We start from the raw sequence: 19,433 nt of genomic DNA, 5'->3' as shown, positions 1-19,433 counted from the left end.
ATTCAGCTCCTCCCTTCAGAGAAGTCTAAGAAGCAGTGACCAGTGTCTAAATTACATGGGCTCCTTCCCCTTTGGCTTGGTTTAGCACCTTCCAGATCACAAAACGAAGGGGATGTGAGGAAGAAGCTGAGAGCAGATACAGTTGGAACCTCCATATCCATAAATTTAACATCTAAGGATTCAACCAACTGTGGATAGAAAACATTAAAAAAAAATATTCCAGAAAGTTCCAAAAAGAAAACCATGAACTTGCTGCATGCTGCCAAAGCATCTACACATAGCATTTACATTGTGTTAATAACTATTTACATATAATTTATATTGTATTAGGTAATCTAGTGAGACTTGAAGTATGCAGGAGGATGTGAACATATTACATACTGCAAATACTTCACTATTTTGTATAGGGGGCTTGAGCACCCACCAATTTTGGTATCTCTGGGGGGGCCCGGAGCCAGTCCCCCTCCACTCTTCTCTCACTAGTGCCCGAGCCATATCTGGCATCCTTTCTCACTCTGGATCTAGCCTCTCCTGACCTGTAATTTTCTACTCTCTCCCTCTCTCCTGCAAGGTGACCACTGACAGGACACTACCAGCCACACAGATCTTATTTGTAAATTACAAGTGGTGCTGGGCGGAGCACACAAGTACCATGCATGCAAGTCTTGGGCACATGGATCACTTCATGAATACATTCTATAATGTACCCCTTCTTCTGGGAGACCCAGTGCCAAGTCCAGGCACCTGCTAGGCAAGAGAAACGAGAGTCAAGGTTTAGCCCCCACCAATCCCCTGACTATGCACCCTGGTACAGAAAACCCAGATCACAGCCTGGCCTGGCCCATTAACTCACATGTGGGTTGTGAAATCAGGTTAGTAGATCCAATCAACCTTATTTAAATTAATCCATAGGTTATTAAAATGATCAGGTACCTCTCACAGGGTGAAGATAGGTATTAATCTATTCCTCCTCATCTATGCACCCTGTGTCACAAGACAGAAAGTATTTCCTACTGTGGGTCCAGCTCAAATCTTTGAAAACCCCAGGCTGATGCTTGCCTGTGGTGGTCTTCTGAGTGCACATGAGGCAGGTCTTGTCCTCCCACGTGAAATCTCAGAAGCAAGCCTGCCTATTCCTCAACTCCTTATGATTCCTTCACCTGAAGCCCAGGCCTCTCAGTTCACCAAAAAGACCCAGTTTCAAAGGCAAATTTCCTGAAAATGGGAACGCACAGACGTACAGTCATACTGAGCTCTAAACGGTTGACAGCAGATGTGTCTAAGACCAAGTTCTGATGAAGTGACCATCAAAATCATCGCATTACGGAAAGGAGGGGAGGGAAATGAAGCTATCCTGCCTCACTTCACAATGTTGTCCAGGACTGGCGTAACTTCTCGTCCTTCCACCCCTCCCAGCCCCAAAAGACCAAGCCAGCTGTACCCTGAAGTCATTTATGGTGCTGCATAGCACGGAAGACTGAAATTTTTGACTAATAAGGCCTCTGGTTGACTGGGGGCTCTGACTTCCCACGTTACCTCTGTCCCCAGAACGCCACACAGGATTGACAACTGGCTGCAAATCGAGCTGCCCATCAATGGAAACCATATGCCTGGCCAAGCGATGGGAAAACAGGAGCACCTACTCTTACAGGCAGGCACTGGGTCCCTGTGGAGTGCAGCTAAGAGGGGAGGGAGTACTGGGGACTGTCTGTACACTGTTCATTTTCTTACACTTATTCTTTTGGCAGCATCTCTAATGACTCGTTCAAGGTAAGAAAACACTTTCTGAAATGTCCATAAATACTGCTCCCAAGAACCATTTCCCTAGCTCGCAAGAAACATTAAGGCTTGATTACATCTCATCTCTCATTCTTTCCAACTCAACTGGACGGTACTTGAGTGCAAAGACCTGAAGCATCTTCGTCCTGCTGTACTAAGCCCACTGCTGGGTTTAGAGTGACTATGTCCCAGCATCTTGCTCCTCAGGTATTTCTTTTCCTTATCTCACTTCTTCCCTATTCCTGAGAAAGGCAGGACTTGCAAAGACAGAGCCTGAAAATCGTTTTGCCTCTTCCTTGCTTCCACAGAAAGATGTCTCACCTTTCCTAATGCTACTTGGCTGACTGCTTCAAGGAAAAAAAAAAAAAACCTGCTACAGTCTATGGGGGTGCTAATTAGAATCAATTAAAACTCAGTTGGCCTGCCCTGGCACTCAAGTCTCCTACAGGACTCGCTCAGCCCTTATGGAAATCAAAGAGGGCTCCAGAGAGTAAGAGATTCTGCAGCCACAAGAATATCCACATACTTTCTGGCTGTATCTTCCCACAAAGATGGCCAGCCAGCATCACTGCACTCAGGAAGTAAAATCATTGCTGGATTTGTCAAGAGAACAAAATGCCCTAAGTTGCTGAGGGCATTATAAATTATCCTCCATTAAAAAATAAAAAAGTAACTATGTGAGGTGACAGTTACATTAATTAATTGTGGTGATCATTTCACAATATATATCGAACCATCCTTTCGTATGCTTTAAATATGTGTGTGTGCACGCTTAGTCACTCAGTCGTGTCTGACTCTTTGTGGCCCCATGGACTGTAGCCCACCAGGTGCCTCTGCCCAAGCTATTTTCCAGGCAAGAATGCTGGAGTAGGGTGCCATTCCTACTCCAGGGAATCTTCCTGACCCAGGGAGCAAACCTGGGTCTCTTACATCTCCTGCATTGGCGGGCAAGGTTGTTTTTTTTTTTTTTTATCACCAGTGCCACCTGGGAAGCCCTGTTTTTGTTTGTCAATTTACCTCAATACAGTTGGGAAAAAAATTTTTTTTAACTATCCTCTATTAAAAAATAAGCAAATAAAAGATGGAAACTATTGCTTTTTAAAGGGCAGGCACAGGGATAAAGACTTTACAACTATACACACATGACCATCAGGAAGATTTATCACATGTCCACTGAGTGCCAGAAGCTCAACTCACCAAGGCAGAAAACTACACTAGGAAAGTCATCTGGGAGCCAAATCACCCCTTCACCAGCACATAAGTGTCACTTTGAAAATTCCTAACTCACACTTGTAGATCAGCAACCTACACAAAGTTGGTGCCCATTGAATTAAAAAAAAAAAAAAATCAGGTTATGGAGTCCAAACTTATCAAATGGTACATTTATCAACTGCACGCTGCTGCTGCTAAGTCGCTTCAGTCGTGTCCGACTCTGTGCGACCCCAGAGACGGCAGCCCACCAGGCTCCCCCATCCCTGGGATCCTCCAGACAAGAACACTGGAGTGGGTTGCCATTCCTTCTCCAATGCATGAAAGTGAAAAGTGAAAGTGAAGTTGCTCAGTTGTGTCCAACTCCTAGCGACCCCATGGACTGCAGCCCACCAGGCTCCTCCACCCACGGGATTTTCCAGGCAAGAGTACTGGAGTGGGGTGCCATCGCCTTCTCTGCATCAACTGTATACATGTAGTTTATTATATGTCAACAAGGCCTCAAGAAATTCGTTTTTAAAAGAGGTTCAATTAGTCAATTTATAATTGTTTGAAAAAATACTTATATTTTAATAAATGAAACACTTCTATTTCATAATAAAAACAACCATCAAGTTTGCTCCCCATAAAGAACGCTGGTTAGGAATTTGAATGAGGAGGAAAGCCTGTATCCACAATGATGGGGTAGTATAACTGGGGAGGAAAAAAAAACCAGATACATGCAATGGTTACTAATAACCCAAGACAGGATGTATTAAGTGCCAAATGAGTGACCCAGACAACACACATTATTGGAGTGTATTGTCCAGGAGTAGTGACTGCTGACTGTATTCACTTAGGGGGAGCCCAGCCGCTCAGCTGTTTTAAACATAGGGTGTGCGTTCCTTTCACAGTCTCGGTGTCTGGATCCCACAGGCATTGCCCATTCCTGCCACTCGTGGGCCTGGCAGTTGTGTCGCCAAGAAATGACCCTAGCTTCTGGCATTCCTGGTCTTGCCCCCAGGCCAATGGAGGGATAACCAACACAACTCAATAAATTTTGGCATATAATAATACAGGTGAAATTGCCCAGTCTAAAGGGGCATTAACCTTAAGTATAAACACTAAAACCAAAATAGATCTGATTGGCCTCCAGTTAGGCACATAAATGCCCAGTCAGCCACTCTGAAAACTCCATGACTTGGTTTACAGGTAAATATAACAGGACCCATTTCTAAATGACAATTTAAAAAACCACCTGGCTAAAATCTAAAATAACTACATAGCCCTAGATATTCAGTCACAATTATTTCCTATCATGAGACAAATGAACAGTGGTTATAAAAACCATAGGAAGAAAATACTCTGCCTTTAAATTACATTTTATAGGTTGTCTTATCTAAGTTACCAGAGATTTAAAATCTCTAACCTCTAACATAGTGCCTGGAATACAGTAGGTAGTCAATAAAGGTTTGTTGAGTGAAGAACAAATATGATACATAAGAACTTTAGAGCGTCTAGGACAAAACTCTGCTTTATGTGTATTAGTCAGGTTTTTGTTATAAGCACCTGGAGACAACTATATCTTGTTTATTTTCATGAGCTGAAATGTAGAAGACTGTTGGAAAACCTCTACAACATGGCCATTTGTACAAAGGTTTTTCTATTCTGAAAAATCACTCAACAGCAAGGTGCCTTAGATGGATGTGTGTATATATCTGAGAGTGCATGAGTCCTGGTCTAATGGCAGAAGTGGGCCATGCTTTATCAGCCTGCTTTATTTTACTTTCCCAGTTTGTGTCTCCATGTCTTGCGCATGTAAATAGCTTGACTTTAATGGTTAACTCTGGGCACCATAAAACTATTAGTCAAAGGAACAGGTTTGAGCCTAAAGGGCAAGGGTGAACATCCCTGATATATATTAGCTTGTATCTGGGATATCAGAAGTATGAGCCTCCTGTTCCATTCTCCCTCCCAGTGAGGGGAGAGAGGGGTATACAGAGCCTCTTCTATCAGCCTGAACACTCGAGGATCTCCTGACTTGAAAAGAACAAATCTTGCAGTGAGGTCTGCCGTGATGGCTAGCACTCACATTCAAACTCAACAAAGCTGGCAGCCTCTAGAGATTTACAGTTCCAATATCAACCCACCCCTCCTTATTTGTCTAGTGACTTTTATTGTTTCTAGAACAGCCATCATCAAATCTGTGAACGCTTGCTTCAAATCTGTAAGCTCACTCTTCATCTCAACACACACCTGTTGTAATTCTTGCTCTTTGCCTCTCTCTCTCAACACTTATTACAATCTCTCTTAAAGACCTCTATTAACATGGAGAGATGCTCAACCTCTTTCCAGATCTAATAACATGAAATAAAAGTGCAGGAAATAGGTGGAGCTTGGATTTGCAAAACAGACTTCTCATGACCTCTGCCCTTCATGCTGCATAGTCCTTGGGTCAGACCTGAAAGAGCTGAGCTGAGCCGGCCTCTCTGCCCCAGGTGGCAGGAACCCAGGTAAAAAGGGCAGGAACCCACCCAAGTCAATCAACAAACCCATAGCAGCATCCCACGTACATCTGCAGGCTCCAGGCTCCCAGCTCTTGGTGGTCATCTGCTTCCCACACCGCTTCTTCATGTGAATACCGCATCTGTGCCTCCATCCACCCCATCTTTCAACCTATCACTCGAGTTCCACTTCTCCCAGGAGGACTTCCCCGACTATTACAGCCCATATACCCATGAGCTTGACCTTCTTAAATTGACAATGCTGCCTCTCAGAAATCACATGCTTGGCACTTACTACAAATGGACTTAGATTTTTATATAGGTGCACTTTATTTTCCCAACTGGATTGCAAATCCTGAGGGCAGAATTTTCCCTAGCAAAACTACCTTTTGCATAGTAGACATGCTCTAAAAATGTATGAATTAATGTGGAATGAAAACAAAATTGGGGCCTGTGCCTACCCCAACTTGGGTCCCAGAGGAACAAGTCTCAATCCCAGTGGAAAAGGATAATTAGGCTTCCAATACTTCAGGGTTTTTTTCTTTTTTTGGACCTAGTATGTGTGCCTGAGGTTGAGTGTTTATAGCAAGAGACTGTCTATGGAAATCCAGGGGCAGATTCTGTTGTAGTCACATTGCCATTTGCTGCTTACATATTTATGAAAAATTATCCTTTTGGGATGAAATTTTCCATGACTGGCTTCTGACCCAAAATGAGGGTGTTTCTCTCTCTCCTTTTTCTCTTTTGGAAAATTTGAACAATATCCAGTCAGCCATGTAGAAGTTGGGCATGGGTGAAAAAAACAATGACATGTTTTGTCTTTCAAAATCAATGTAAGCCTTTCTTTAGCATGACCAATTAGAAAACAACTAAACTTCAAAATGAGAAACTTTGCACTTGTCTAGGCTTCATCAAGGATGAAACTTGTTGATAATGAGATAATGGAAGGAGAAACAAGCAATGGAATGAGAAACAATTGAAATATTTATCTATTCATTTTACTTGCACTGTCTCACAAATGCCCACAGATACACAACTTCTGAAATTTAAAAAGACATTGTATTTGTGAGATCTGAATCCACTGAACCTGAGCTTACACTCAGAGAAATGAGAAAAACTTCCAGATAATTCCAGAATAAATTTCTGGATGGTAAATAATTTAATTATCTTGGAAGAAGAGTTCCCTCCGAATTTCCCTCAATATAAACATTTTTGCCTTCTAACTTCACAACTGTAAAATTTCCTCATCTAATACTTGTTTAAGTATTGTTTACCCAAGTTCATTCTATGCCCTTAAAACCAGAAAAGTTTAGAAACAACTGGTCCCCTTAACTAACATGTGCATTTTTTTTTAATTTGGCAAGAGTTGTTGCACACATTTGCAATCTGCAGAATGTGACAACATAGGAGAGATTTTTAAAACCTGATCCCTCAATAATGCTACCAAAATTATCCATCATACTACTAACAGACACCAAAATAAAATTTAATATCTTAACTTTGGTTTCTTCTATTTTTTAACTTAAAAGACATTTTAAGAACATTTTGCACTAGATAATTCAAAAGAATTATATTGTATATTCTGAATGCATTTGAACACAGGTAGAATGATCAAGAATCTGCCTGCAATGCAGGAGGCCCCGGTTCAATCCCTGGGTCGGGAAGATCCTCTGGAGAAGGGAATGGCAATCCACTCCAGTATTCTTGCCTGGAATATCCCACACACAAAGAAGCCTGGCGAACTACAGTCCATGAGGTCACAAAGAGTCGGACACGACTGAGCATTACATGCTAGATGCCAGAATGCTAAAAGTTTAAGCAAAAAAAAGAAAAACCCAAAATTTCAATATGAAGTATTTACATACACACAGAATCCAAGAAAACTAAAAAGAGATAAGGAAGGCAGAAAAGTCAAGTAAGTGGAAATTCCCTCATTACAACAAAGATGCAAAGCTTTTCTCCTGGATCAGTGGATGAACCACCACCTTGATTGATTTGGTCCTAAAAGATTTTTCTGACTCCTGTAAAATCAGGTTGATAGTCACATTGTAGGGGCAGAGAAAAGGGCAGGATAAGTTAGTGATGTGCTCACCTCGGTTCCCACTATCTCTTCAGACTTTCCATCACTGAATTGACCTTTCAGTTGTCCTCATGTTCACTACTTAAACAGCCCTATCTATTCCGAAATGAAATTCCCCAAAGCAGATCTAAAGCAGCCATCAAAAACCCACAAAGACACCTGTTCCTCTGAATTACCCATCTCAGGAGAGATCACCCAGAGCCACCCCACTGCTCAAGTCAGAAATATGAGGTTCATCTTAGATCCTAGCCACTCTCACTCCCCACAGTCCACCCACCTCCAGTTCTGCCCTCTCCAATCATTAGCAGCCCTGCCAGTTCCTACTCCAGGCCGCCAGCATCTCTAACCTGCTAACTAACTACCCCAGTCTCCTAATTTTCTGGTCCATTCTTCAGGGTGATAAATATCAAATCTGGTCAAGCTATTTCTCAGCTTAAAACCCTTTTCCTGGCTCCCGTTACCCCAGAATAAAATCCAAACTCACAAATTACTATGCACCCGAAGCAGCTCCTCATGGTCCAAAGATTCTCTCAAGGAAAGAAGGGAGAGAGGAGGGAGAAAGGGAGGGAGGGAGACAGCAAGAGAGGGAGGGTGGTGGAGGGAGGGTCCAGCTGACAAAAAAACATTACTCTAGCCCACACCTCCAACCTACTCCCACCCGCCAGTCCATCTCACAACACAGTCATGTTTCCAGTTTCTCATTTCAGGCCTCTGCTAAAATGTGACCTTCTCCCAAAAGCCTCCCCCTATCCCACAATCTAGATTGAGGTCCCTTTCAAGTATCCCCACAGCCAAAATCACAGCGCTGTTCATACTACATAACTGCCCATTTACTTATCTGTTCCCCATCTGAGTAGAAGCCCTCAGAGGTCAACGTACATATATCAGTCATGACCCTAGTGATACCCCCAGGACCTAGCTTGATGCCTGGCCCAAGGCAGGGGCTCTCTAATGATTTATTGAATGAACAAGTGAATGCTCTAATGATCTAGAAATGAGGAAGAGAAAAGGCAAGAACAGAGATGCTTGACACCTCCCTCCTTCAACAGCTAGCAGTGACGGACCACAGAAGGAGGGGCAAATGCTGCCTTTACTCGAAACCTCCTGAGAACCTGGACTGAGCTTTTCACTGCCCTCCTTATTAAAGCAAATCTTCCATCACAATAGAACAATGTCGGTGTCAGACAGAGAATGCAGAAGGTGATGGTATCTGCACCTTGCAGCACCCCTTCCCAGCTTTCTTTTGGTGGGTAGGTCAGAATTTACTTCAGGCAGAACCATCCTCTCTGTCCACACTGCGGCCTGGAATGGAGTTATCCTCTTACTGTAAAAATATGGTCTTCGTGGATGTCATTCTGAACTGCATGTGTTAAGCAAGGAAAGGGCTCTGCACTGTTAAACTGTTTCAGTGGTTTAAACGGTTTTGTTGTTCTTGTTTTGGTTTTTAAAAATCTTCACAGGAATATTTCAATCACTGTATTGCTTGCCCTGTGAGGCAAACGATTATCAAAACCCAGGCTACTGGGGGAACCTGCTCAGGTGAGCTATAAAACATCCACAGGGCTGAACATCCAGCAGAGAAGGGAGGGGAAAGGCGGACAACCTGAGATTGGGGATGATTCTGGTAATGATTGTCTCCAATGAAGCTGTCTCGGGGCTCCCTGAACTTCCTCATAGCCCAGAAGATCTCACTCTGATAATAAATAATTTCTCACCACCCCCACCAGAAAAAAAAAAAAAAAACAACAACCACAGACCTGGCATCCATTAACCACCATGATAATAGAGCCAAGGGAGAAAGTCAATGTTGATAGGCCAGCTAAAGCTGCTCATGCCTGGAGTGGAGGCAGTGACTTTGATGAAAAGCAAAATGCTGAGATACTTTCATTTCCGCAATCAGAGTTTTGCCCCCTCTCCAGCTCCATCTGCCAGGTGGGAGCCTCCTGGTAAGTGGTGGTCTTTCACCTGGTGGCCTCTGTGAGCTGAAGGCCAGCTCCCAGAGACCCTGGGGAATTCCCAGCGGTGCTGGCTCACGAGAGAGGCCTGAATGCTTCTTGCATGACCTTCAGCTCAGCCCCTCCCCAGCCTCCCCTCCTCTCAACCTCAGATGAGCAAAGATAACCGTGCCAAGTAGATCAGCTTGCTGTAAAGGAACGAGGCTGGAGGGAAATAAGGGGTGACCAAATGAGGAAATGCACCAGTGAATTTCCCAAACCACATGGACCTTAAAACTTGTCAGACCGGTTTAAAATTAGCCAATACCCAAGAGAATTTATTAAATGCAACTGTTATGATTCATTTAGATTCACTCCAGTTCTGAAACCAAAAAATGACAGTGAAATGATTGTATTTACCATCCCCCACCCAATACGAGTCACAGTCTCCCCACCTCTCCTGAGATGGGATGAAGGCATGAAAGCAAAGACAGTGTCATGTGTGGCCACTGTCAGAAAAGTTCAGCTGAGACGAGTTGAAGGCTTAGGTTTGTTGGGTCTTCCTGGTTTGGGAAACAGTTTCTAGAAAGGACACTGCTTTATGTAGGTATATGATGTGCTTTCTCGTACCGGACCTCTTTTGTTTTGCAACATACAGCGCTCTAGACTACTCTGTTTGTCTGTAATTTATAAGGAGGTCAAGCCCGCAGGATCTGTTCACTTTCTCCCTGGTTGGGAGAGAAACTCCCAGCGTCAGAAAACTTCCATGCCACCCCTTCTTTTCCCTCTCCAATACTTAATGAACCTCGAATTAGAAGCAGGTATATGAATGACCTGGGGAATTCTTTGCCTTACTAAGGCACATGTAAATTAAGATACTGGATCTATAACAAGCATGATCCAAACACAAAAATCTTGCTACCAAAAATAATCACTCCTCTCACCCGCTTTCCAAACAGTTCAAACACCTGCTTCCCTTTGCCTTCAAATCGTTTTGAGGTCCAGAGTTCTGCTAAACTCCTCAGAGGCACCAGAAGAGGAGTTCCTAAGTCTCTTATCCCTCCACTCCCACAAGGCAGAACCTCCCTTTTGTCAGGAAGCAATCTCTCTTTTCCATTTGATTTTCCACAAAGAAGCTGGACTTTTATTTTCCCTTGGCTTCCAGTCTGTGCTTTGGACAGTCCCATAAAATTCCTCAGTCATTTATGGCCTGTTTTTCCTTTAAAGTGGAAAAACACTAATCCCTCACAGACATGGGAGACAAGCGTTTCAAATGTGAAGGAATCTAGAAATATGTCCATTCAGCACAGGTGAGCTGGGTCCTCATCCACAGCTGAAGGTTTACATGAGTCTTGACATAGTCTCAGTAATAGCCTGGTCACAGGTGAGTCCCTGGTTTGAAAGATTCCTCTTGGCCAAAAAAGCTCATCTTCACCTATCACTGACATCTGAAAATTCCAGAGGCAAGGATGTCACCCTCTGGGTGAAGGATTGCTTCCTCTGCAGTCTGTATAACTCATTATGTGTGGACAGCCCAGTGTAAATGGCTTTGTCAGCTAAAAGGAACCCAGGAACCCTGACTGGGCCCCAGCATTGGAGGGACCCTCAAAGATATGAAAACCTGCAAACAATCTTTGCCTCCCTTACATTTTTTAACTGCAGGTCAGCTCCCAGGATCACACTCAGATCTTTGCATGTAGCTTTCCCCCAATCTCTTCTAATAAACACAAGAAAATGAAAAATTAAAATATGCCTCCACCAGAGAGTTAATCGGGAGCAATAACCCAGTGACAAATGATTTTTGAAGAGAAGGAGCAAGAGTTAAATGGATACTATTTATCCTGACCTGAGTCAGGAAGGAGGAACCATGGGCCTCTGGTCTCAGCCCATGTAATTCTATATGAACAATCTCAGGAACCATAACATTAGCTTGGCGACTGCTTTATAAATGTCACTGTCTAAAGACAGAACAAGAATGAACTACTAGAATATCATGTAGAAAATCCTACAAATGAGACCCCTATTTGCACTCCTTTTTTCATGTAAAAACAACTGTCCAGCCTCAGCTTCTCTCCCTTCTTTAGGGTCAGAGGCCTATAAATAACACTTGGGATTCCATTTTTAAAAACAAAGGTTTAGACTTATTAAAAGATCAACAAAAACTAATAAGGATCCATCCCTTCCTGCTCACCACATCAGTCTTCCTTGGTCAAGAGACCCAAATATATATTTGCTTTAAATATAGAGGCCAGATTTCAGTTAGTACTTCCCAAATGACAGTACTTCAAGAGATATAAGGACTGTCCCCAAAAGAGTGGTGCATAATCAAATGAGTTTGGGAACACTATTCATTCCATTGCCATCCTGAAGATTAATGGAAGTCCTACAATAAATGTTGCAGCTTTATTTAATCCATTGTTTGCCAAATCTACTTGACATGGCATTCCTTTTTTGAATGTATATATTCTATTAACTTCTCCTATTCTGTAGAACATATTTTGGAAAAACCTACTCCAACTTGAAAGGAAGGATCCTGACAGTACAGCAAGCTGAATTATAAAGTCAATGTATCCTGACACTCTAGAGAATTCTGGAAGTGAGAGGAAGAAAAAGGGAACTCATTTTCTTTACAATTACCCCTCATTACAGTTTTTAACATCCCCTTGACATGTAAAGACCAACTCCAGGGAGCTAGGCAAATGGTCAGCTCACCAAAATGGTAATCTACCTCAGTCAACAGCTGAAGAACAAATTGAAAAGATAAGTAAATCAATCAACCTCCCTTACTAAAAGTTTGAGACACGTGGTACTGGCATTAACTTATGACCAGTAAACAGGACAGATGTATAATGACATGTGATAGAAGCCTGATAGTGGATGATGGTTGGATCCAATGTGGTATAGCTATGCAATCACCTTGATAGGAATCAGGAAACCTGTTTTCTCATATTTTCTGTCTCTACTGGAGTTTTTACCTTGATCAAATCACTTATGTTACAGTTTTCCATCTATACATAAGGATTAAGTGGGTATCTATTATTAAAGAGCAGTTTTTGCACAATTTCAATTAGAGGAAAAATGTTCCATGAACCTTTCCTCCATCTGCTCATTTCTAAGAAAGAGAGGAGGTGGTGAAGCAAGAAGAGAAGGGAATTTTCATTCATTCAAATGCCTTTTGAATAGAGCTTCAATGTATAAATACATAATGGTATAAGATGTGTAATGGTGGTGACTTCCCTGGTGGTCCAGAGGTTAAGACTCTGAGCTCCCAATGCAAGGGGGCTGGGTTCCACCCCTAGTCAGGAAACTGGATCCCACAAGCCCCAAATAAGATCTCGCATGTTACAACTAAAGATCCCATGTGCCGAAAAAATGATCAAACATACCACATGCCAAATAAATAAATTAATGAATAAATAAATAAAATGTATAATGGTATTGATATCAATACCTTCTGAACCAGGCCCTGGGCCTCCAAGACCAGTGTGTTTGGGAGACAATATACCTGCACATGTGCACTAAAGAGCCTTCTCCAAAAAACCAAGAGAGCCAGGTACTCATTCATCTGCCCCAGCCTCCGATTCATGATTTAACTTCCCTAGGTCTTTTCCTCAAATGTCAAATTAAGATGGAGAACATGTATTTACTACTCTACAAGTTTGATGGGAGAATCAAGAGGAAAAGTAGTTTTTTTAATAAATGTATTAACCTTATGCAGTATCACTTAAGACCCTACATTCCTGATCAAAAAGTGTAAAACTGTCCTGTGCTGGCTGAAGCCAGTTCTGGAGAAACCCATCACGTGTCACAGGGCATGAACTGAGCTCTCTAACCTTGAACTCCAGATGGTTCAAAGTCATGAACCCTGATGCACCACTATCTAATACTGAATGCCATTCGCCAGGGTGTCAGGAGATGGGAACTCTTGGAGAACACAAGATATTTCAGTTCATCAGGTTACTTTTGCATCCTACATAGTTGTGAATTTTTGTTCACTGAGGAACCAGTAAAGCAGGATTTTCAGAAGCAGTCTATCCCATTCTTCAATAGTCACCACCTTTATGGAATTTTGGAGGTGAGAAAACTGGAAGCTTATTGAATAGAGAGAATCCTATCTTCTTTCCTTTTCATCTCCCTCTTATTGGTACTCATCGCAAGTCTATTATATCAGAAATTGTGTTCTTGACCAATGTTTCTCAATTTTTTAAAAAAATTTTACTAGGACCCACAGTTAGAATTGGGCTTCTCTGGTAGCTCAGTTGGTAAAGAACCCACTCATAGTGCAGGAGACCCTGGTTCGATTCCTGGGTCGGGAAGATCCCCTGGAAAAGGGATAGGCTACTTACTCCAGTATTCTTGCTGGAGAATTCCATGGACAGAGCAGACTGGCAAGCTATAATCCGTAGGGTTGCAAAGAGTTAAACACAACTGAGTGACTTTCACAGCCTTACTTTCACAGTAAGAATTAAGGTAATCATATAAATAAAACTCACATAAAACTGAAGCAGAGGTTTTCTAAAGTAATATTTACCTTTACTGCCTGTGATGCATTCTGATCAGTTTGATATTGTTCTATTTCCAACTCTAAAATCACTGTTTAAGAGCCATCTAAGTGATCTCATGACCTCAATGGACGGGGCCTGACCCTTAGTTTGAAAAACTCAACTAGACAACAACATCAAGAGGTGTTAACCTCTCATCTCATGTCTTTTCCCATTAAAAACAAAACCAGATCCTCCTATGAAAGATGGATAAAAGTTCTCAAAGTTCTTAATCAATTTAAGTTTAGAAAGGGTCAAATGATGCTCGCTTGCCTAAAATTCAAATCCCATCAGAGAAGACCTACAGCAGTCTTAAGGATATATGCACACCCATAGGGCTACCCCTTCAGCCATCAGAGACAAGCTATGATCTGGATCTCAAATAGTGTCAATGTAATGTATCCATATGATTGATAACTATCAATGGAGTCAATTATACCCATTACCTGGATTATATCTTGTAATATACATTTTTGTTTTTACAGATCCCACCTGCCAGGTTGCTCTCTAAAAAGAAGACTTCAGTAATTTATACCTCTACCAAAATGGTTAGGACAAGATCCAGTTTCCTTTCACTCTGAACCTTATGTGATCAGTCTTTTCAAGTGGGCATTACTTCTCCCTATCCTATTCCTGGGGGCAGGTGCCAAGACCTGTCTTTGGAGTCCCCACTGCACCTAGCACACACAGACACAGAGCAGGGCAGTAGGTCACACACGTGTGGTTTGTGTGCTCTGTCTGGGCTCTGAATCTCTCCTAACGGGGAAGGGCTTTAAAATGCACTCTAGACACACCTCATTTATTCTCCAGGCACTCAGGAGGCCTTCTCAGTCTTAAAAACTGCCGCACATCTTACCCACAGGGGACGACCACGTGACTCCACTTTGCTGATCCTTTCTGAATCACTGTCTTATCTGTCTTCCTCCCCTTTTCCCCTTAAAATAGTTGGCGTTATGTTTGTCTGTGCCCAGTCATATGATAAGCAGTGATAAAGACAAAAATTTAAAGAGCCAAGAAGGGATAAGGAAGCAAAGAAAAAGAGATATGTTCTCTTGCTTGTGGGGGTGGGCTTCCAAGATGCCTGTTTCCTAGAAACAAAGCCAGCAGATCAATTTTAAATCTTCAGCCCCAACAACTTGAGAGTGAGGCAGACTGTTTGGCTCAGAAACTCAAATGCTGCTTACCACTCAGTGTTATCAGGGACTTGGGGAGATAAGACCCACTTTAGTCCCTGCCAGGGGACAACCTCTATCCTCAGTTATCCCATCTGTAAATTTCCCATGAAATGCCACATCCTTCCCCCAATTCCAAAGTGGTTCATCACTGCTTAACTCATGTGGGACAAGTTTCACTTTTCAGAGGTAGAGTAAATGAGTCTTTCAACCCCACAAGGCAAGCAGAACAATAAGACTATTCCTGTTTGACAGCAGAGGAAACTGAAGTTCAGAGAGGTTACATTTCTTCTCCAAGGTCACACAGCTCATTAGTGGCGGAGCTGAGTTGATAAAGGACAAATAAGCCACTGTGAATACAGCATTTTGTGAATGTATGCTGGTCTCTAAGTGCTTGAAAGCAGACAGCAAATACAAAGTTGGCAAACCACTGTCACTTCCTCGTCACTCATTACAACCAAAACTACCATCTATTTGAACATAACCCTCATATAAAAAGCAGCCCCACATGGTAGCCACCCTCTAACAAACAGAATCAAATCAGCTGGACTCTGACAACATCATAAGTCCCAAGCCACATAATCTACAATGTATATTTTTTTATAATAGAATTAGAATAACAATAATAGCTAACATTTTTAAGTGCTTATCATGTGACAAGCAATTTTCTAAGCACTTTCCATGCATTACATGACTTATTCCAAACAACACAATTAGATATTACTGAGTTTATTTTACAGATGAAGCATCAAAGGCTCAGACAGGTTACCCAATTTGTCAAAAGGTCTCACAGCTGGTTCAGTGGTACAACCAGGATTAGAACCCACCTCCCTCTAATGCAAACTCTCTGCATTTAACCATGACACCACCTGCTTCAATGTGCAGTAGCTATGTTGCATCTTTCCCCCTTTTTCTTAAAGTCAATATATATATATAAAATAATAGGGTAAACTTGGGGTTGGAGGTCAGAGGGGTTTTATGGGACTCTCGGTACTGCCTTTCCAATTTTTCTATAAACCTAAAACTGTTCCAGAGCTTCCCTGGTGGCTCAGTGGTAAAGAATCTGCCTGCCAAGCAGGAAACTTGGGTTCAATCCTTGGGTCGGGAAGATCCTCTGGAGAAGGAAATGGCAACCAACTCCAGTATTCTTGCCTGGGAAATCTCATGAACAGAGGAGCCTGGCAGGCTACAGTCCATGGGGTCACAAAAGAGTCAGACACAACTTAGTGACTAAACAACAACAACAAAACTGCGCTAGAAAATAAAGTTGATTAATTTTTTAAATGCTGAATACAAGTAAAAGATAAAAATCTTCCCAATGTACCAGCACCCCCTCTTACTTTTTTCTTTTTTAAAGCACATGCAGATGTGTGTGTGTTATTCTTTAAATATTACATTCTTTTCTGTCACAGGAGGAGAGAGAACACTCAGAACAAGTATCTAAAGAGCATCTATGTTTTTAGGTAAATCTTACTGTATTTAATGTTAAAATGTTCCGACCCAGCAAGTATCTATTATATTCAAGGCAACATGCCAAGCATTAACACAAAATGGCACATGTTTTTCCTCTCCCCTGGGGCCTTTGCTACCTCTGTAAGAGAACATAGGGAGTATGGGATCGTCAACGCTAGACAGCAATACTTGTAACTGGGGGGCACAAGTGGAAAATGTTACCAGGATTCCAAAGGCCAAAAGGTAGCCTGGAGAGTTCTAGAAACAATGCCCCAAAAAGGACAAGACTTGGCTGGGTGGTAAGACTAACCAAGGAAGACAGACTTGGGGGATCAGAGCACCATGAATCATCGGGCATGAAGGACAGAAACAAGCCCTCATGGAGGCAGTTCCCAGCACAGAGGATGTGGGATCCATTAAACGGGGCAGAGAGAGGGAGGGAACCATGCAGGGCTTTTAACGTCTAGCAGGATAATGGGGCTGGACTCTATCCTATAAGCTGCTGGGGTGGAGGGAGACTGTCCTTGGTTCTGAGCACCCAGAAAGGGGATTTAGTACCACTATACAACTCCCACACAAATCCTCTGGATTCCAGAGACCCAGACTAATAAAGATACAAAACCAATTCTAACACTATCATCATGAGTTAGTACTCAGGCACCTGGAACTTAAATGCTATCATCTTCTCTAAGATGAAATATAATATTAATGCTTTTCATAAACTAGGAAACTAAAGGCTGAGGCTGTTGAGTGCATTTTCACAAAGTCACAAAGCCACAAAAGAACCAGACCTCCTGCTCCTGGGTGAAGTCTAAAGAAAGACTTGAAGGAAGGAAAGGACTTCTCTGACTGAGGAGAAGAAAAAGGCAGTTTCTGAAAACTGACCCATAAAGAAGGGAAGATGAGCTATCTGCCTCATTCATTTTTGTTACTTCAATGTAAGTTATATAACATGAAATCTGAGCTTAAAGACCAGGGTCTTAGAAAATCAACAAGTAAATGTTCCTTACAAGTATATAAGTATATATACAATCTTTTCAAAAGACTGGCTATTCTTCAACTCTTGGTAAGTAAGTAAGTGAAAGTCATTCAGTCATGTCCGACTCTTTCAGACTCCATGGACTATGCAGTCCAAAGAATTCTCCAGGTCAGGATATTGGAGTGGGTAGCCGTTCCCTTCTCCAGGGGATCTTCCCAACCCAGGGATCAAACCCAGGTCTCCCACATTGCAGGCAGATTCTTCACCAGCTGAACCACCAGGGAAGCCCAAGAATACTGGAATGGGTAGCCTATCCCTTTCTCCACCAGATATTCCCGACCCGGGAATTGAACCGGGGTGTCCTTCATTGCAGGTGGATTCTTTACCAGCTGAGTTAAAAGGGAAGCCCAGCAACTAAAATGTCTGAGTCAAAAGCAAAGTCCTACTCTCTAAGTGGAGAAGCTTTGGATGCTGCCTATGAGCTGGGACAACAGAGCAGTCGGTGTGCACTGCATTGAAGGCTGGGTTTATAGAAGAGACACACAGTAGGGCAATGAAGGCAGTTGCCTTGGCCCAGAGAAATGGGGGTACACCTGAAAGTGAAAGTCGCTCAGTCATGTCGGATTCTTTGAGACCCCATGGACGGTATAGTGCATGGAATTCTCTAGGCCAGAATACTGGAGTAGGTGGCCTTTCCTTTCTCCAGGAGGTCTTCCCAACCCAGGGATCGAACCCACGTCTCCTGCATTGAAGGTGGATTCTTTACCAACTGAGCTATGAGATGAGCCCTGGACCACAGCAAATCTGGCTGTTAAAAAACCTTCAAGACTCAGTTACTACATTAGGCCCACAAGCTAAGCAGGTGATGTTCAGATCAAAATGCAATGCTGTCTCTGCTTTTTAAAAAAGTAAGAGGGGGACTTCTCTGGTGGTCCAGTGGCTAAGACTCTGCCCTTCCAATGCAGGGATGCAGGGGGTACAGGTTCGATCTGGTTGGGGAACTAAAATCCCACATGCTGTGTGGCATGGCCGAAAAAGCAAAAAGACAAGAGGGAGCAATGTGTTGGGAAGGTCCATCCATCAGGACCAAAGAGAGTCCAAGGGCAGGTCATCTATGTTACTGCAACTCCCACCAAGGGGGTCACCTAAAGAAGGGCCAAGAGTGGGGTTCTAGTTCTGCACACATGGAATTAGCAAACCTCAAATTCCTGTTGCTAGCTCATTTCAGAGAGGGAGGGAAGTAGGGATTGAAAAAAGGTTTTGCTTAAGACTCCTTAGTTGAGTATTACTGAACAAAATCTTAGGACAGAAGCACAATTTTACCTGTATCTGGTAATAAATATTAATTGCAGGTATTTACCAATAATAATTAACTATTATGTTTTTAAATTTGCTAGAAGTTGGGTACTTTTATTGGTTTGGCTAACAAGTTCAGTCAGGTTTTTCCACAAGATCTTATGAAAAAATCTGAAGTTGTTGGCCAATCTACTATGCTGCTGCTCCTGCTGCTGCTAAGTCGCTTCAGTCGTGTTCGACTCTTCGCGACCCCATGGACTGCAGCCTACCAGGCTCCTCTGCCCATGGGATTTTCCAGGCAAGAGTACTGGAATGGGGTGCCATTGCCTTCTCCAAACCTACTATATTACTCATCTAATATTACAATAACTCTACAAGATAGCTGTTATTTCCCTTTTATAGATAATGAGACTGGTACAGAGAGGTTAAATAATTTGCCCAATAGCATGCAGCCAAAACTGATTAAACTAGAATTCAGTCTAGGATGGACTGACTCCAAAGACTACAC

The 19,433-nt window shown here is 42.5% G+C and overlaps 1 protein-coding gene and 1 long non-coding RNA gene across 4 annotated transcripts in view; both read right to left on the bottom strand.

The window, feature by feature from the left end:
- The window catches only part of LOC123328457, a 111,927-nt gene extending 98,126 nt beyond the window's left edge, over positions 1-13,801 (bottom strand). The window contains exon 1 of the long non-coding RNA XR_006543288.2: positions 8,036-13,801. This is a non-coding gene — a long non-coding RNA (uncharacterized LOC123328457). The remainder of the gene's footprint in view (positions 1-8,035) is intronic.
- The window catches only part of PRKCE (protein kinase C epsilon), a 543,326-nt gene that overhangs the window by 510,080 nt on the left and 13,813 nt on the right, over positions 1-19,433 (bottom strand). The gene's annotated exons all lie outside the window — the stretch shown is intronic.

This window comes from Bubalus bubalis, chromosome 12 (assembly GCF_019923935.1).
Source record: "Bubalus bubalis isolate 160015118507 breed Murrah chromosome 12, NDDB_SH_1, whole genome shotgun sequence".
Lineage (NCBI taxonomy): Eukaryota > Metazoa > Chordata > Mammalia > Artiodactyla > Bovidae > Bubalus > Bubalus bubalis.
This window is presented reverse-complemented; position numbering and strand designations above follow the sequence as displayed.